The sequence below is a fragment of the Aptenodytes forsteri genome, unplaced genomic scaffold (assembly GCF_000699145.1).
Source record: "Aptenodytes forsteri isolate BGI_AS27 unplaced genomic scaffold, ASM69914v1 Scaffold3, whole genome shotgun sequence".
NCBI lineage: Eukaryota > Metazoa > Chordata > Aves > Sphenisciformes > Spheniscidae > Aptenodytes > Aptenodytes forsteri.
Genome location: NW_008795283.1, coordinates 675,335 through 692,560, shown reverse-complemented (window position 1 = coordinate 692,560; position 17,226 = coordinate 675,335). Strand labels below are relative to the sequence as shown.

General features: G+C 41.1%; 1 protein-coding gene across 1 annotated transcript in view; it reads left to right on the top strand.

Moving 5' to 3' along the window:
• Positions 1–17,226, top strand: part of RGS6 (regulator of G-protein signaling 6) — a 268,020-nt gene that overhangs the window by 148,968 nt on the left and 101,826 nt on the right. The gene's annotated exons all lie outside the window — the stretch shown is intronic.

Here is a 17,226-nt window from a genome sequence, read left to right as displayed (position 1 = left end):
AGGGAGTGTTGGGCGAAAAAGAAAAATTGGTGGCCTTTTTGATTTTTTTTTTTTTTTTTTTAAGTATTTGGGGGTGCCTGATCTGATACTATGAATGATCACTTACCAGGATCATCCAGCAAGTTGTCAGCATTATTATCTATTTCTAATGTAGATCTGAGTTGCAGAAAGGGAAGAATCCTGGGAAATCACAGGAAAATTTGAATAAACCCCAAGCGCATATTACTTCATAGAATTAGAAAGGCTATACCTGAAGGTCATTCAGCTAAAGTAATCTTACAGATTGCTAATGAGCATAGTGTATGAGCTGTTTTATTCTAATGTGTGTTGCTAATTATCATGTTGTAGATAGGGCTTGTGGCAATCTTAGTGTCAAGCTGTCAGAGAAAGAGCAACCAAATTAGGTTAAATTGACTGATGGCCATGCTGTAATTACCACTGAGGTAAAGCTGGATTGCAGCATTGTGAGTAACATACTACAAATTGCTATAATGTCTAAGCATGTATAGCACTGCAAAATGCCAGCTAAAGCATTAGCTGGGCTTTCATTACTAGGATGTAAATATTTATTCTGAGGTGAATTGTACTGGGAAGACACAGAATTTATGCTACCAAACATGTATCTTCTTGGAACATGTCTAGCAGGCAAGCACATACACTGAGAGAAAAGTTAACAGATGCTATGGGCGCTGGAGAAATGTATTTATTGTGAAGTCCTTTTTTACTGTAATTACAGCTGGGAAGACAATCTCCAGCAAGGCATTAAATTGGGTCAACAGCTAAAAAGGCTTGAGAAGAGACATTGATGACAGCGAGTGGTATATATACAGGAAATAAATGGCAGTGTGGTGCTGGGCGTGACAGGCTTTTAAATGCTGTAAGGGTGCCATTAACATATAAGTAATAATACATTAGAGAAAACATGGTTATCATGAGATGATGAATAATTCTCAGATGTTAAGGCATTAGGCTCAGCAGACTGCTTCTAATCCTATGGGACTGATTACTCCGTAGTAGCTGTATCCCCTGGAATCATCTTGTACAGTAGCTATTATAAAATATCTTAGCTGTTATTACTTAAAGAAGCTGTGTGGATGAGTGCTATCATCATTAAAAGATTGCAGGTATAAGCTTTTCAGACACTTGCTTGTCCTCCCGTCACCCCCTGCTAAGATCTTGCAGAGCCAAGCTGAATCCTGGCCTATGGTTAAAAATTAAACAAAAATCCTGTGTCAGGTATTCACGTTCATGTGTGGGGCAGAGCAAAGCTGTCACTTCAGATTCATAGTGCACAGTAACTGCGGGACTGGAGGATTTGGCAAGTTATCTATTTTAAATGTGAGGAAGAGTCTCCTGCCTTGGGGTTACCTTCCAGAGAAAAGAAGATAAGATTTTGTCAGAGGTAGGAATCTGAAGGAGCCAAGGCAGATGGGGTCGCACATGATAAGTCACCGGAACTGAGCAGTGTTTGCCTGAGGAGTCTGATCCCTGATCAAAAAATTAAGTGCTTTGCACTTACAGACAGCTTGCTTCCAAAGCGACACGTGGGAACAAAGGAAGTCTCAGCAGCTCCATTAATGAGTCTGAGTGATTATCGGGACTGATGGTTCAGTATCCCAGGCCCACACCACAGCTCCAGCACCTACTGTCCCTCACCCTGTTGAGAGCCTGGCCTCCCACCTTTGCTCCCTGGCTACCTGCAGCCTTGCCTGAAGCCACGGTGGTGGGCTTCCATAGCAGACCTTACCTTCTTTGCCATTGCCAGTGTGTGCCTCGCTCTCACCATACCTTTTTCATTTGGTTACTTCCCAGTGGGGTCTTCTGTTCGCTGCTGATGTGTGTGTCTGGGGCTCATTAGTAAATGTAAATTTTGCCGATCAGTAGAAAAGGTGCTCTGAGTGATCTTGGAGAATAATAGATCAGGGAGGAGCATGCTGTGCAGAACAGCTTGGGCCTCTGCTGCACCATTCGCTGCACTTCCCTCCATGGCTTATTTTTATTTAGGTGCAACAGTTAAAGGACCATAATAACGTATTTTCTAATACCTCTCTGTATGCCTCCTGCAGTATCTGAAACTGAAGTCCACTGCAAGTGTTGCAAACACTACATTCATCCTGAAGTTACTTGAAGAGGGGAGAGTCGCTTACACTATTTGAATCGGCCCAGCCGTACCGATACCGTTCCACAAACAGTTGCATTTGAGTGTTTGATGAATGTTATTCATACAAATGTGACTGAGCTCTGAGTCAGACATGGTGTAGGCAGCCTGTGTGCAAAGTTTCCTTCACAGCTCTGCCAATGCATCTTAATCCTGATTTTTAGCAATTCCTTGTGCTATTTCAGTCTTGGACCTCCTCCCCGCTGTGGTCATCACCAGGCACATGAACAGATGCATACGCGTGCACAGCTCTGACAGCATGCCTCCCTTCTTGTGCCACATTTTTATTCCAGCCCGGCATCCAAACTGATCTGCCAACATAACTCGGATCTGATCTGCAGCACAGCTTATCGCTGGTCATAAATCACTCTGCTGACATCCAGGTCTGCAGTACTGTGGCAGAGGACACAGCGTAGGTTAATGTGGAGAGGAAAAGGGGATATAACCTGGTCTTATTAGCCTAAATTACCTTAAATGTACACATATCTCTTAAAGTTGTTACAGGATTATAATCACGAATGACAGGGCACTGTACTTCTGATAAGAGATGTCCAGGAAAAATGCAATGCTAAAATTTATGCTGATAATAAAATGAAGCAACGTAGCGCTCCTCGAATGGTGTACTCGCGTGTTTGTGCTGTTATTTATGATCAGTGGCTGTAGCACTGAAAATGGATAAGGGTAATATACTGACCGATTACAGGGAAAACAGTGCCAAGGAAGGAGAAGGTGCTGTTGAACTCTACAGAGTAAATTAGGTGTGATTTTTGTCTTGTGCTGTTCTGAAACTTTGAAAAATCCCTGTTTGTGTTCTCATGGGTCAGTTGCTGTAACTGTAGGGCAAGAGGAACCCTGGTAGACCCAGCTGGCTTTCACCTGCCAGCGAAAGCATGGGCTGGTTTTAGGCTTTCCAGGTCTCACAGAAACATTGGGTAAAATTCCAGCAGAGAACGAGACCTTGATTTTTTCTTTGCTTTGCTCTGGTGTAGTCAATATTGCCAGTAGTAACAGGTCCAACGAACATGCTTTCTTAGGTCATTGCTGCTACAGGAAGATGAACTTTTTTAATTGTCAATATTTTTATGGAAATGTGTATTGCACTTAAAAGGTACTTTTTTAATTCTACAATTTTCCATTAGGCTTTTAAGTAGTTTAAATACATACTATTGTTAAATGGCCCATAGTTTGATAGCTTTTGATGTCTTGTTGTACATTTAAATAGTTTGAGGTCTCATTTAAAATAAGTACGCAGTTTTCAGATGCTGCTTTGAATGAGGAAATGCCTGTTATCTAGGTGTTGAATGAAACAGGAGTGTTCAGGGTAATATAATGCATATGCATATTTAATTGCTTCCTATGCTCTCACTGTTGTAAATGAGTACTTAAAGTAAAAAAATCTGGTTTGAGTGGGAAGAAGCTGACAGGTATGGAGTAGCGGTGATGAAAGTAAAAACAAGGGGAAACCAAAGTGTAACAGGAAGAAAATACAGCATATTTTTCATCATCTGGGCTGTCAGGGAAGTGATGTGACCAGCACATTGCAGTATGGCTGTAATCAGTTACTTCTGAAAACAGTCGAAGACGCTGCAACGCTGCCAGACCTTTGCCAAAGGTGGTACGTTCATCCCACTGTGGGCTAAGGAAATACGCAGCTAAAGAAAACGAGCAAATCCTCTGAAATGGGGTCTAAGCGAAATGCTTGAGTTTTGCTAGTGCAGGCTTTTTGATGAACTGGACAGATGATCTCTCAACTAAAGACTTTTACTCAAAATTGCTGAAGTTGAGTAGCTCAAAGGAAGTTCAAAAGTCTGGAGGCTCTAAAGGGGGCTGAGGCACTGAGAGCAGCGAGACATTTGTTTTTCCAATCACTGTGCAGAAGGCATGTGCTGTATGTGAGACAAGAAGATCCTAGAAATGTGCCATGATTTGGGGTTTTGTGAGCCTACTCTCAGCTGGTGGGCTTTCTCCTGAGGGAGAAGAGAGGTGAAGGGTCTCACACTGCAGACACACTGGCTCTACTCTGATCTACCCAGCCTTCTGAGGCTTTTGAGTTACTACGTTTGGTGTTTATGCCACTTAGGAACTAAAGTTAGCTTACTCCCATGACTCACTGCTTACAGGCTGGTGTTTCCAAAGTCACCTGCACAGTGAGAGACATACTAAGAGCGATACCTGTTACAGTCTGATTGCAAGTGGTTAATAGCTTGAAAAGAAGAGAGCTAAGGGTTTAGCTGGTAAACTGGTATCCTCCTCAGAAGCACTTATCAGTGCATTGCTGGAGGTCAGATCTAGAGGAGGAACAGAAGATATGTAAACAAAAATGCCTGTGTTTGCAAGCGTTCACTGCAGGCTATGACAAGGTGAGGGTGCTAGGGATGAGCTTGAGGGGAACCTCGCTAGAGTGGCTTCAGTTATTACTACTCTGAATGTTAGCCTCTGTACAAGAGACAGGAAAGAATATGTGCTCTAAGCCTCAGCTGCACCCCTTCGCAGAACAGCATAATACCTTAAACCTATTCTGAAATGGAGTTTGCACTAAGACATCAGAGTGTGAACTGCAGTGTAAGTATAATTTGCTTCTGCAGACTGCTTGCTGGGTGGAATTTGCAACTCCTATCACACACACAGCTGGGGCCACTAATACCCTAAGCTGCTGCAGCAGTTCATTCAGCAAGTGTGAGTTGAAGCACCCTGTGTGTACAACAGGCACCCTGTATAATGCTCCTGTGAACTTGCAGTCCCTGAAGCATGACATTGTGGCCATTGGCATTTCTGAAGGGAGTTATGACTACTAGAAACTACAAGCATGATTTCAAGAGCTGTGCGAGAGTAACTGTGGTAGCAACCTTACACTATCTGTGAACGTGCCCCTCTGCTCAGGGGAGATCAGGAGCTTGGAAATACTGAGCTGCTGCTTGGTGTGGCAGGATGGAGACAGGGCAAGGAAATGCAACAGTTTTCCCTTTGAGGCACGGCATTATGCTTAGGGCAACCTCCCTCTTTCAGCTGGGACGTTTCTCGCATGAGAAATGCCATTTCTTCATTCCTTGGAAGAGCCTGTCAAAGGAGCTGTGGAGAGCGAAGTCCTCCTCCAGAGAGAAAAGAGTTGCACAGAGGGCTGGGCTGGATGCCCTGCAAGAAGCTGCTGCAGTGGTAGTATCGGCCCTTGGTGTACTCCAGGTTTCCTTATTGTTTCTGTTTCCAGAGTGCTCTTGTGAAAGCCTGATGGCGTGTGCAGCTGCACCTCGTGACCTCCCAAGTAAGAGCATGTGAAGAAGGTATTTAGTTTTCATTAGCTAGGATAGTTGCTACTAATTAAGCAATGTAAAAAGCCTTCAAGTTAGGTGCAAATTTGATTTTCCTTTTAAAGACTATAATGAAGGTGTGTTTCTAATTAAAGATACTTTGCTTGGCTAGGTGAGAGCCATTTTGCTTGCTATGTCTGTGCAGGAAGCTGCATCTGTTTCCATTAGCTGTCCCACATGCACAGGTGAGTCTAACTCCATTCGTCCACATTAACACATGGAGCAGGTTTGAACAGGGCCAAAGAGGTGGCACAGCCTGTCCCTGGATCCCCAGTTTGCCTGTGGCAAGAATCAGGGGCTGCCTTGCCCTTACCCAGAAACGTGTGTGCTCTTATTTTTGTGAAGAAGCTGGAAATGCTCACTGGCAAAAGTGACCAGTCTTGGGAAGCTGCTGGAGCGGTGGTGGCCTGTCCTCCTCCCTGAGGCCAGCTGGGGCAAGGGAGGAGTGGGGATCGTGAGAGCCCAGGGCCTGCTCCAGCTTTTATTTGTTTATTCGAGTGATGTTTGGGCATTCAGTTTTAATTGTGTTAGTGAAGCACCTTTAAAATCCAAGAGAAGATGAGCAAGCAGTTCTTCTCTTCATCTCCAATTGCTGTCTGTGATTTGGAGCAAACAGCAGGTTAAATTCCCTGGCCTGTGTCTGAGTCAGTGGGGCTCTGTATCTTCTTGGGGTTTGCTTTTCCATGACTCCCCACCCAGCTGTGAAGGTCACTGACTATTTCTTACCTAGCTGGCAACAGGTTTGTAAGGCAATGCTCCCAAAATCTGGTTTTATGCTCATTTCTCATTCAGTTAATTAGAGCAAAAATCCAAGGTTCATGTCAGTTGCAATTAAAAATGTCCCTGGACTAAGTTGTGGACTACCAGTGCTAAAAGTATTAGCAGTTGCTTTTGTATTTATGGCTTGCTTAGGCCTTAGTGATGATAGACCCAATTCATAAATGTGATTTAGTGAAATACAAGCAGCAGAAATTTGTACGAAACAGCATCCTGTAACTTGTGTAGTCACAAGTTATTTTAAAAATTGTGCGGGCAGATAAAGCTGAAAAGACAGAACATCGACTCTTCCTAAATTTCTGTTTGTTTAAAAAGAGAAAAACATTTAAGTCACACATTTTTACAATTCCTTGACATCCTTACTGAGAAAAACTTGTAGAAGGGCTGCTACTGGTTTAAGAGACTAGACTGTGACCTGACCCTGTGCAAGAAAACGGAGCACGAGATTGATCCCTCAACAGCACGCTTTAAGAGGCAGTGTCTCCAAGTCCAGATGCTGCTTGGACAGCCCCGTTTGCCCTGCTTTGGAGGGCAAAGCAGGGCACGGGAGAGGGCTGGCAGAGGAGCTGTGGCTCTATCCCCACTTGACCTCAGCAACCAAGGCTCGTTGGCTGAATGAACTGCGGGGAAAGGGAGGGATTTCTCATTTTGCTCTCCACAGGAGGAAATTCTGATAAACAATTAGCAGGTAAAGCAACAACAACAAGGATAGGAATACAGGTATCGGAAGCTTTTCTCAGAGGCAAAGTGCAGGCTTTTAAAAATATTGGCCCAGATTTCTGTGAAGCAGGGTCTCTTCCAGCATTCCCCCCCTAGGCAGCACACTGCTCATCTCTGCCTATGTCTGCAGCCGCTGCCCAGGTGTCTTACTGGGACCTCAAAGGAGGTGAGAGAAGGATATTTTATGCTAGTTTAGTTTTCAGGAACTGTTCAGAGGAACTGTTTAGAGGAACAAAACAGAAGACTCAATCTAAAAAGATAGGTTTTTCTTGTGGCTTTTTTGATATTTCCACTTAGGACAGAGCTATACAGCAACAAACCCCCGTTCATGCGTACATCACTAAGACTCATTTGTTTTGATCTGAGCAACTAGGGCATGCCAAGAGTTGCCTTTAGCATCATTCAGATGAAACAAATGCACCAGGTTACACATAGCATTTTTAAATGAGTGAAAGATCATTAAAATAGTTTTAAATAACACACGAGATCTGGGAAAGGCTGTAATAAAGAAAAAGCCAAAAGCAATTCAGGGTAATACTACTTATGGATAATTCATTTTTTTTTTTATTTCCATGTGCAGAGCGTATAGCAATAGTTGTTGGCTCAAAGACTTTCATCAGCCAAAGCTTAGCTGTTGGCAGTGGCAACCAGTCTAGTTCAGTGGTTTTGCATGAATGTGTCCCTGTCCCCTACTCGTCACAGATCCTTTAAACTGTTCTATTCAGCTGGGTAATACTCAACATACTGACAAACTATTAAGTAGATATTTAGAGTATGTTATCAATAAATTGATACGGAAGTGTTCTGCAGTTTGCTATATGCATAAGATCAACATATGGAGGAACACAGCTGGGAGGAGTGAACAAACTAACAACACAACTCCAGTGGTATGAGTTATTACACTTTAATAGAAATGCTCATAAACTTTAATAAACTCGTCAATGAAAATGATCAGAAAAGTAGATATTTAGAGTATGTTATCAATAAATTGATACGGAAGTGTTCTGCAGTTTGCTATATGCATAAGATCAACATATGGAGGAACACAGCTGGGAGGAGTGAACAAACTAACAACACAACTCCAGTGGTATGAGTTATTACACTTTAATAGAAATGCTCATAAACTTTAATAAACTCGTCAATGAAAATGATCAGAAAATAATTATGCAGCTGTGAAATAGTTGTTGGCTCAAAGACTTTCATCAGCCAAAGCTTAGCTGTTGGCAGTGGCAACCAGTCTAGTTCAGTGGTTTTGCATGAATGTGTCCCTGTCCCCTACTCGTCACAGATCCTTTAAACTGTTCTATTCAGCTGGGTAATACTCAACATACTGACAAACTATTAAGTAGATATTTAGAGTATGTTATCAATAAATTGATACGGAAGTGTTCTGCAGTTTGCTATATGCATAAGATCAACATATGGAGGAACACAGCTGGGAGGAGTGAACAAACTAACAACACAACTCCAGTGGTATGAGTTATTACACTTTAATAGAAATGCTCATAAACTTTAATAAACTCGTCAATGAAAATGATCAGAAAATAATTATTTGCAGCTGTCAATGTAAAAAGATATGGAAAAATCTGAGACTGTCATCATTAAGAGTTATTTTTTTAAATAATAAAGGAATAATTTATTAAAATATTTTATGGTATTTTATAAAGAAAAACTTCATGGCCAAATTCCTGTTGAAACTCCCATGAACATGAAAACCCACAGAGAATTAGAAAGAGAACGACTGAAAGACACTACATGATAACTGAGCAGTTTGATTTCTAAAAACAGGGAGGAGCCCTAGCTTCTACTGAAGTTATTTGGAGATGTCAAAAATTTAGTGTCACTTGTTCTTAAATCTGCCATATGAAATGATGGTGATGAAAGGGGGGGCGGGGGGAGGTTTACACCTGTATTCATACTATGTGAATGGGTATTCTTATTTCAGTAGATATTTAGTAAAATTACAAACATGGATTCCTGCAGTGTTTGAAGTTTCTAGTACATTGTGCTTAACAACAAGCCAACATTAATTAACTTGGTGGTACCTAGTGGTACTTACCTATCAAGAAGATAGTAGTACTTTTTTTTAATGATTGAGATATGAAACATTTATTGTTCTTGTTGAAAACAACATGACTTTTGCTATTGTCTGAAATTGAGGACAAGCTTCCTGTAATTTCTTCACAGGTAACCAGATATGTTTTAAATAATGAACTCTAGACTGTTTGTTTTCCTGTTCAAGAATTTGCCCTCCCCTGCCCTTCCCCACTCCCTCACCCCCCCACCCCGATATGTTTAGAAGTAGTTGCCTTCCGACTTTGTGCACTATAACCAGGTAGAGTTTTTTCAATGTCCTGATTCACAACTAGTTGTGTTGGCATCTCAGAGAGGGCAGCATGCTCCAGTGCAGGGGCAAGAACAAATAGCCCTGAATTGGGATGAAGGCATGTAACGGGTGCTGGTGTTGAACTGGGTGCACTGTAGGACTGCTGAGACAGGAAAGGGAGGCCTGTTAGGTAGTTTGGTGAGCAACAGAAACACAGTTTTGCTCAGGTTTGCATCTCCGAGTTGACCGCAAGTTTTAGCGGGAGCTCTTCCCATATAGATGGGTCATACGTAAGGTCTCAGTTGTGTGTGGGTTGTCTCAAGGCAAATGGGTGTTGAGTGCTCACTGCAGCAATTCCCACAGCTGTGGCACTGACACGAAAGATTAATTTGGTCTTTCTCTAATATGTAATCACTTGTTTTTGTAGAACCTGTAGAATTGCAATTGTATCTGGTATCTCCCCTCCACACCAAATGTGGGCCAGTGGGTTCAAAAGTTGTGCAAACTGTGAGTTTCAGAGGGAGAATCAAATATATAGTCAGCAAGACTGAATAAGCTGAATTTTTGGAGCGCTTTCCCTCCTGTGCATGTGTGGTACCCCGCAGTGCTCTCCAAGCTTGGGACTGGGGAGTGACAAGTTCTTGTACTTTCAGAGGAGCAAATGCATGGTGGGGAGCAGGTTGACAAAGTAGATGAGGAGACTGAGGCGCTCAGAGATAAAGATGCAGAAAGGCGGGAAGTAACCTTCCCTGAAGCCCAGGGAACAGACGAGGAGGAGCTGCACGTGCTGAAGTAAGAGGATCCAAACTACTCTCTTGGTACATCTGGAAGCAAAGGCAAAATGCTTATGGCCAGTCACTGGTTGCTGGCAACAGGGTAGTGGGAAGGACAGAAATCTAGAGAGGATAGGAAACAGCAAATATCAGGAGAATGAGCATTAAACCCTCAGGATGACTTGAACTTCAGAGGCTGACAGTACTGTGATTGTGTGCTACAAAACTTTGCGCTCAGGTATGTTTTAAGTGTGCTAGTTCTTAATCCCAGGAAAATCAAAAAGGCTGTTGCTGACTCCATGGAGAGATGCATCAGGATGCAGGATAGCAACAGAAATGACCAGACGAATGATATGTGGAAGCTGGTGGTGAATCTTTTGTCTGAAGATGGACTATGAGCAACAGAGAATAGAGACCTATGGATTGTTTGGCTTTTGGAAAGCTTTTGCAGTGTTAGCTGCCTGATCTGCAAACCTATTAGAAGCCTATATATCAGGAGTCAAACTCTGATAACAGTGTCAAATGTGAGAATGCAGTCAGACCTCCCTGCATATGAACTCGAGTCCTGAATGTGAAAGGAGAAGAATTCGTGTTGAATTTCTGGTAGAGACTGTCCCATCTCTTTGCAAGCATGTTGGAGAACTGCTCGAATCTGGGACGCAGCCTAGAGTAATCCCCTTCCAGCAGCTCATTTATGTACTGGAAGACACCGGTAAATACAGGGTGGCCATGCTCACAGAAATGGCCTTGAACGCTCTCAAGAACAACAGCTTTGAAATCACCGTGCAGTTCCCTTCTTCCTTGTGGCTGTTCAGTTATGTATTATTGACGGCCTTCCACCATCCTCCCTCGCCCTGCTCCTGCAGAGCCCTTGTGCACTGCTGAGCTGAAGCAGGTGCAGAGACCAGCGTGGAGCCCGAGCTGCTGATCTCCAGGCTGTCAGGTCTTGTTTCTTTTCATGCATACTTCCTAGCACTAATAGGGACCACTTGATACTGGCACAGAAACTGAAGAGGACTTGTAGAGAATCTTTTTTTTTCTTCTTTATCCAGTTACTCAGTCGTCACTCATTTTCTTTTTAATGTCTTGCTGGTCGGCTGGGTAAGAAATGCAGAGCTGTGTCTTGCTGAGTTGACTGCAGGTATAAGGGTTTTCCAACACCCTGTTTAAGTAACAGATTTATGCAGTCTTGTGTTTCCTGCCTTTGCACTTCAGACAATTGGCATCGTGAGACATGTTAGATGGGGGTTAACTGTCTAATTCCTGTTGATTTTTCACAGGTGGGGGGGGGGTTGATGAAGTTGTTAGCATTAAGTACCAAATCCTGCTCACTCCCTTTTGTTTGACTTAAGGTAAAATAAGTAGAGAAGAATCTGTCAGTACTACTTATTTCAGAGGTTTCTTAAGTTTCTCATTTAGTCATATTTATATAGGACGTAAAATGCCACTTTTTAAAGGAATGCTCTGTATTAAAAATTGTAAAGAGAAGTTTACTGTATACCCTTTGCATTTAATCATGGTTGTAGAAATGTGAATAGACACAGCATTCAAACATGGTTTGAGTCTAAAAAAATTTCAGTTCACTCACATTCATATTTGAAGTTGTTTGATTTTTTTTTACAGTGTACACATGTGCACATGCATGTATTTTTCATTAGCCAAGCGTGTTCACAGAGGTGAGAATTATATGCATCTGTCTTTAGAGAAGTTTTTTATTTCAAGTAAGTATTCTTAGATTTATGCAAGTTGCAGTATTCATGCATTAATAGAAGGATCCACATTTGGTCTTTCCATGTCTTACAGAAAAAGTGACATTGCATCAAAGCAAGAAACCGCTCTTAGATTGCAGAAAGCAAGTAGCAAAAGAAGAGAGTTACTGAATTGCTCTGAATAGTTACTGAAGCTTACTGCAAAGCTTGTTACTCAAACTACCTGAAAAATACAAATAAATTTTTAGGTTCAGGAGCTGGTCACAATGAAAAATGTTCATCAAAGCTAGGTTTTAGCTTAAACATGTTTATCTGCTCTCTGCTAGCAGATTAAAAACCAGAGCCCCCCAGGAGTTTAGCATTAGGATATTTTAACAGCAAACATCTAATTGTGGTGTTCAACTAATGTAAGGGACAAACACTAAGGCAAGTTTTTTATTATCTGTGCCAATCTCCTCTGCTAATAGACAAAGACTAATAGCATCATAAGCTTCCCAAACCTAATAAACAGTCAGAGTTTGTATGGCAACACAGAGCTGAGAGCCCAGACATTCCTTTCTCTCGCCGCAGTTGTGGACACAGGCAGCCTGAGACTCCTTTCTTGCCTTGTAACTGATGGTCAAGTGCCTGCACCTTTGGTTCTGCAGAAACATTTTATCTACCATTTACTGTCATAGCACCATCTTCAACCTGAGTATTAGCAATCCAGGAGGAAGCAATCATCCACTGCAGCACTGGTGTGAGCTACCACATTTGGCTTTCGGTCTGAAAGGGCTTTATGGTTACCGTGCTCTTCTCCTTCCCTAGGAAGGGTTTCAGATCGAAGGTTGCTGAGCCACTTGTCTGGTTCTGATGTGCAGAACGATGAAGACGCTAAGACTTACATGTGGCACCATATTTCAATGCATGTAGTACTTACCCCTTTAGAGTTGCATGTGCTTAAGTCTTCAGACAACCTGCGCAAATGAGAGGGGGAGGCAGTGGGGGCTCAGGGGCAGGAACTGGCAGCTGGATGCAGGAGCAAGCCAGAGTGGATGAGGGGCACAAGAGGCTGCCGAGGAGGGAGGAACATGAAGGAGAAGATGCTCTGGAGTAAGTTTTTTGGGTTGTTTTGTTGTTGTTTTTATTTTCTTACTATGTGAGTAAAAAAAACCCCACTGCTGCAGAGCTACATAGTTTTATTTTAGGGTAGAATTTATGGGTAAAAGTATATTATTCTTTGTGAGACGAGGAAGCTCTAAGGAAACTTCTTTTTGTGCGAGGTTTGTTCTTACCAACAAGAATTACTATTGTACTTTTGTTTCTGTCCATTTATAGATAGACTTATAGCTATATTGCTACAAAAGGTTAGCCCACTGAAAGATGAGTTGCTGGAAAGTGTGTTAGATACCTTTTAATTCTGTTTTAGAGATAGTTATGTTCTTTGCAGTCGGATGGAGAAGAAACTTAGGAGATAATTTCTTAGAAGAAAAAAAATTACAGAACAGGGAGACTTTGAATCTGCCTCAATAGTGAATATTTCAATACTTCAGTGACTTTAATAATGACCTTAGCTGGTAAGAAGATGATTTTATAGCAACGTGAAAACCCCTTATACTCTTGTTAATAATTTACCATTGAGTACTAGTCTGAGCACTAGTAAGATTAAACAGCATAGAGGTACAAGTCAGGCCTGCTAATATGTAATTCCTTTGTATCTAGAAGTCAAAGTCGTATCACTGAGGGTTGTGTGTTTATAAAGTTGGAACAGGAATACAGTTTAAAACATCGTAAAACAGTGATCCCAGTGTACTTGTAAAACCATAAAATGTATTTCCCATCTGTGTGTAGAGTTGCTTTCGTTCCGTCTTGGAATGAGGAAGGTAAATCATTTTAATGTGGTCTGTGATTTATATTGTAACTTGTGCGCTTAAAACTCATGTTGTTTGTGTGCTGCTTAGTATGTTACTCTTTCAGTACATTAGATAGATATGACCTATGACCAAATACCCCATCTGTCTCTCAGCTGACATCTGACAATTAAAAAAATGCATTCTTGCAACATAGTTGTATATTTAACAATTCCATCTTTCAGCATGAAGCAGTTAAAAATGTTGTGGAAAAGATGTTTGGCTACCCGTTCTTGTAGACTTACACAACTGAGATGTATAGGTATGTAACTTTTTTTAATATCAAACAAAATTCTACAAGCAAAAGTATACTAGTGCGGAAACCATTGCTGTGGAAAGTAAGGTAGAGTGGAAGTCAAGACCATGTTGTACAACCAGTTGTTTATGTGTAATAAGATTTTAATATGTTTATGATGTTATTACCTGTGCTAGATGTTCTCCTTCCACACAACAAAAACATAATTAATTGAATATGAAATTCATGAGAAAAAATTACCTGTGTCATGCAAAAGGATTATTTACTGTTTGTTTTGGAGCTAATACTTTCTGCATTTGAAAGAAAAAAAAGTAAAACTGTGTATAGATACAAATATCACATGACAGTGATACAAAAAAGGGTGAGAGTAGTTATTTCATGCTCTGGAGGTAGCTCGCTTGCTCTCATTTGGTATGTTCACATGTTGAAACAGCCACTGAGCTGTAGCCACAGGATGAAGTGTCTGCTCCTTTTATTCTGTTCTGTCCTTTCTCAGTGAATAAAACAGCAAGTTAGCATCACGGGGCCAGAGACAGGCTTTTGTGTTGTCTGCTGGCAGGAGAGGCAGGCGAGAGGCCCTTGTGTTCTTGCTGGGTAATTCTGCATTGTGAGCGGTGTCTTTGGTTGTCTCTTACGCGGGCCCCTGTAGAGAATATAGCAGTAAGCTACCAAGAGTAAACAATATCTTTCTTTGTAGGATTTCTAACATACTGATTAGGTGTCAAGACACAAAAGTCTAAAATTGGTGTCTCCGGCAGGGTTCGCAGAAGCTGTAGCCATTTCTGCTCAACCAAAGCGCACTTGTGTTCTGTGGAGCTGGCACCTCTGACTCTTTTAGGAAAGATTTCAATGTATATTACAAAATAGAGGGTTAGAAGGAACAGCAGAGCCCCAGTCAGGCATTAGACACGTCAAATGCCAGAGTTGAATCAAACAGCAGTTTGATGCTGAGATTTGAAAGACAAGCAGACATGACATCACTCTTACTAACTTCCACAAGTTTACTGCAAGTGATGTATTCCTTAATTGATTATTAGCAGATGAAGGAAAACTTTGGGGGAAAAAGAATCTGACATTTCTTTTTGTATGAACAAGGAAAATTATTCTTTTTCCAAAGTATTGTTATCAACTGTTTTAAGTATTCCTCCCAGTAAATTGACAATATCATTGCTACCAAAGGACACAGCTAACAGTAGTAGAACCACTAAATAAATCATAAAATCGGTGTTGAAGTAAATAACTTCACCCATGGTGAGGATCATAATTGAGTCGCAGCAGAACTTGTAACTACTGTTTGATTTGCAACATTGGCTTTGCCAAAGGGAAAGCACCAGTCTTAGAATAATAAATAGTAGTTGCAGTGCATGGAAATGTTAATGAATCCAGTAATGATGATCATGTTATGAGAATCATATGTGCATTTTTAATTTATGCCTTCCGTTTAGCAATCTGTGAGGTTTGGATTTGGGTTTTTTAATTCTAGCAATAGCTGCTATCAAAGTCAAGGGCCAAACCAATTGAGTGGCTCAGTTGAAGACGCTCTGGGACTCCTATGTTATGCAAACTGGCCTATCAGCATAACTTAGCATATTTGAATAAATTAATTCCTAAATTAAGATAACTTCGGTCAGACAGTATCAGATCCGGTTTGATTAATGCTCAGATTTATTTTAAATTTTCTCCAATACTTTTCATTTTACTGCTGCTCACTAACGTATCAGAGAGTGAAGTAGAGCACTTGAAAAATGATTTTTCAATAATTGCTAAATGCCCGAACCTTATCACCTCACTAAAAAAATGGCATCTGTACTTTGCAGAGTGTTTAGATATTGTGTGGGTGGACAGACCAGCCCTGCCCATCACTGCCTTTTGTCTGGAACTCTCTCCCAGCGCTAGAACAGAAAGTCTTGCAGTGCTAAACACTTCAGTGTTGTCTCTTCATGGACTAAACCAAGATCTTCAGTTTCCAACACTGGTAATCTTGTACATTTTTGTGATCATATTTTTGATATATGTACTTAAAAGGCATTAAAAAGCAATATGGAGAAAAGACGTAGTTCATAGAGGTATGAAAAAAAAAAATATCCAAATCTACATTCTTTCACTCTCCAACAAACAAATCTTCACAAAGCCTCTCTCTTGCCTCTGTTCTGAAATTCAAATGAAAATAACATTTCCTTTTGCAGCGGTACCTTTAAATCCTAGGTGGAAGATTTGAGGGTTTTTTCTGTGTTTGCCTTTATAATTTTTTTAAGTAATTTTTTTAGTTTTATGTATATTAGAAAAAAAAAATTGCAAGGCGACACTATCATGTAGAAAGGGAGAGAAACAAAATACAACCTTTTGATGGTGGTGAATAGGGTTTCCTCTTTTTCCTGTAATTTATTAACTGCTCTGCTTTGCATCTACTTCACAGCATTTGGGGGTGAGGGGGTGTATCTAATCTTTATTGTGGTATGGCACTTTGCAGTGCAAAGAGTTAAATGATGCATGAAATGACCTGTCACACTGCATTATGTGCCACGGTATTATATACACAGAGGAACGCTTAAAAAAAAAAAGGGGCAGAAAAAACAATTCCTGAAGCCCCACTTTTTGTTGTTTTGAAGGGAAACATTTGGTGCGTGTATATATATTTCTGCATAATTTATTTTAGCTAAGCCACAGGAGCCTATCAACTATCAAAATAGAAAGAAGGGATATGCTGGGTAGTTTCCCTCATGAATTCATTAGGGAAGGTAACGGTGGAGATTTGGTGCCTGTGATACAGCTTTCCTGCAGGGAACAACAAAACCAAACTTTTGCATCTCATACTGGAAATAGCTTATGAACTATTTTCTGAATGGCTCCAAGTAGCATCGTTACTGTGGGAGAAGTTAGGAATGTGTTTATGAAGCTTTGCAAAATGAATAGAAAACTATGGTACACTGCATTTCTTATTAAATCATAATATTCTCAAGTTCGTACTACGTAGTTTCATCTGATTTTGCCTGCAGTTAATAGTGCTTTGTTGAAGCTCAGACTGAAACAAGAAGTCTGCAGTGTAAAAGCCTTGTCTCATGATTCATGTGTCCTTCTCACTACAAATACCTTTTTGCCCTTTCACAAGGGTATGGACAGAAATCTTCCCTCAGGCACGGGGCCTAAATCCAAGTGCAAACTTCGGCCTTACAGTTTTAAACAGAAAATAGTCACTTCGAATGGGAGTTACTTTCTTCCCATTTTTCGTCCTCTGTATCCAGAATATGGTAAAGAATGCAGCATATATATGTATATACACACTCCCCCCCCCCCCCCCCCCCCCCCCCCAAAG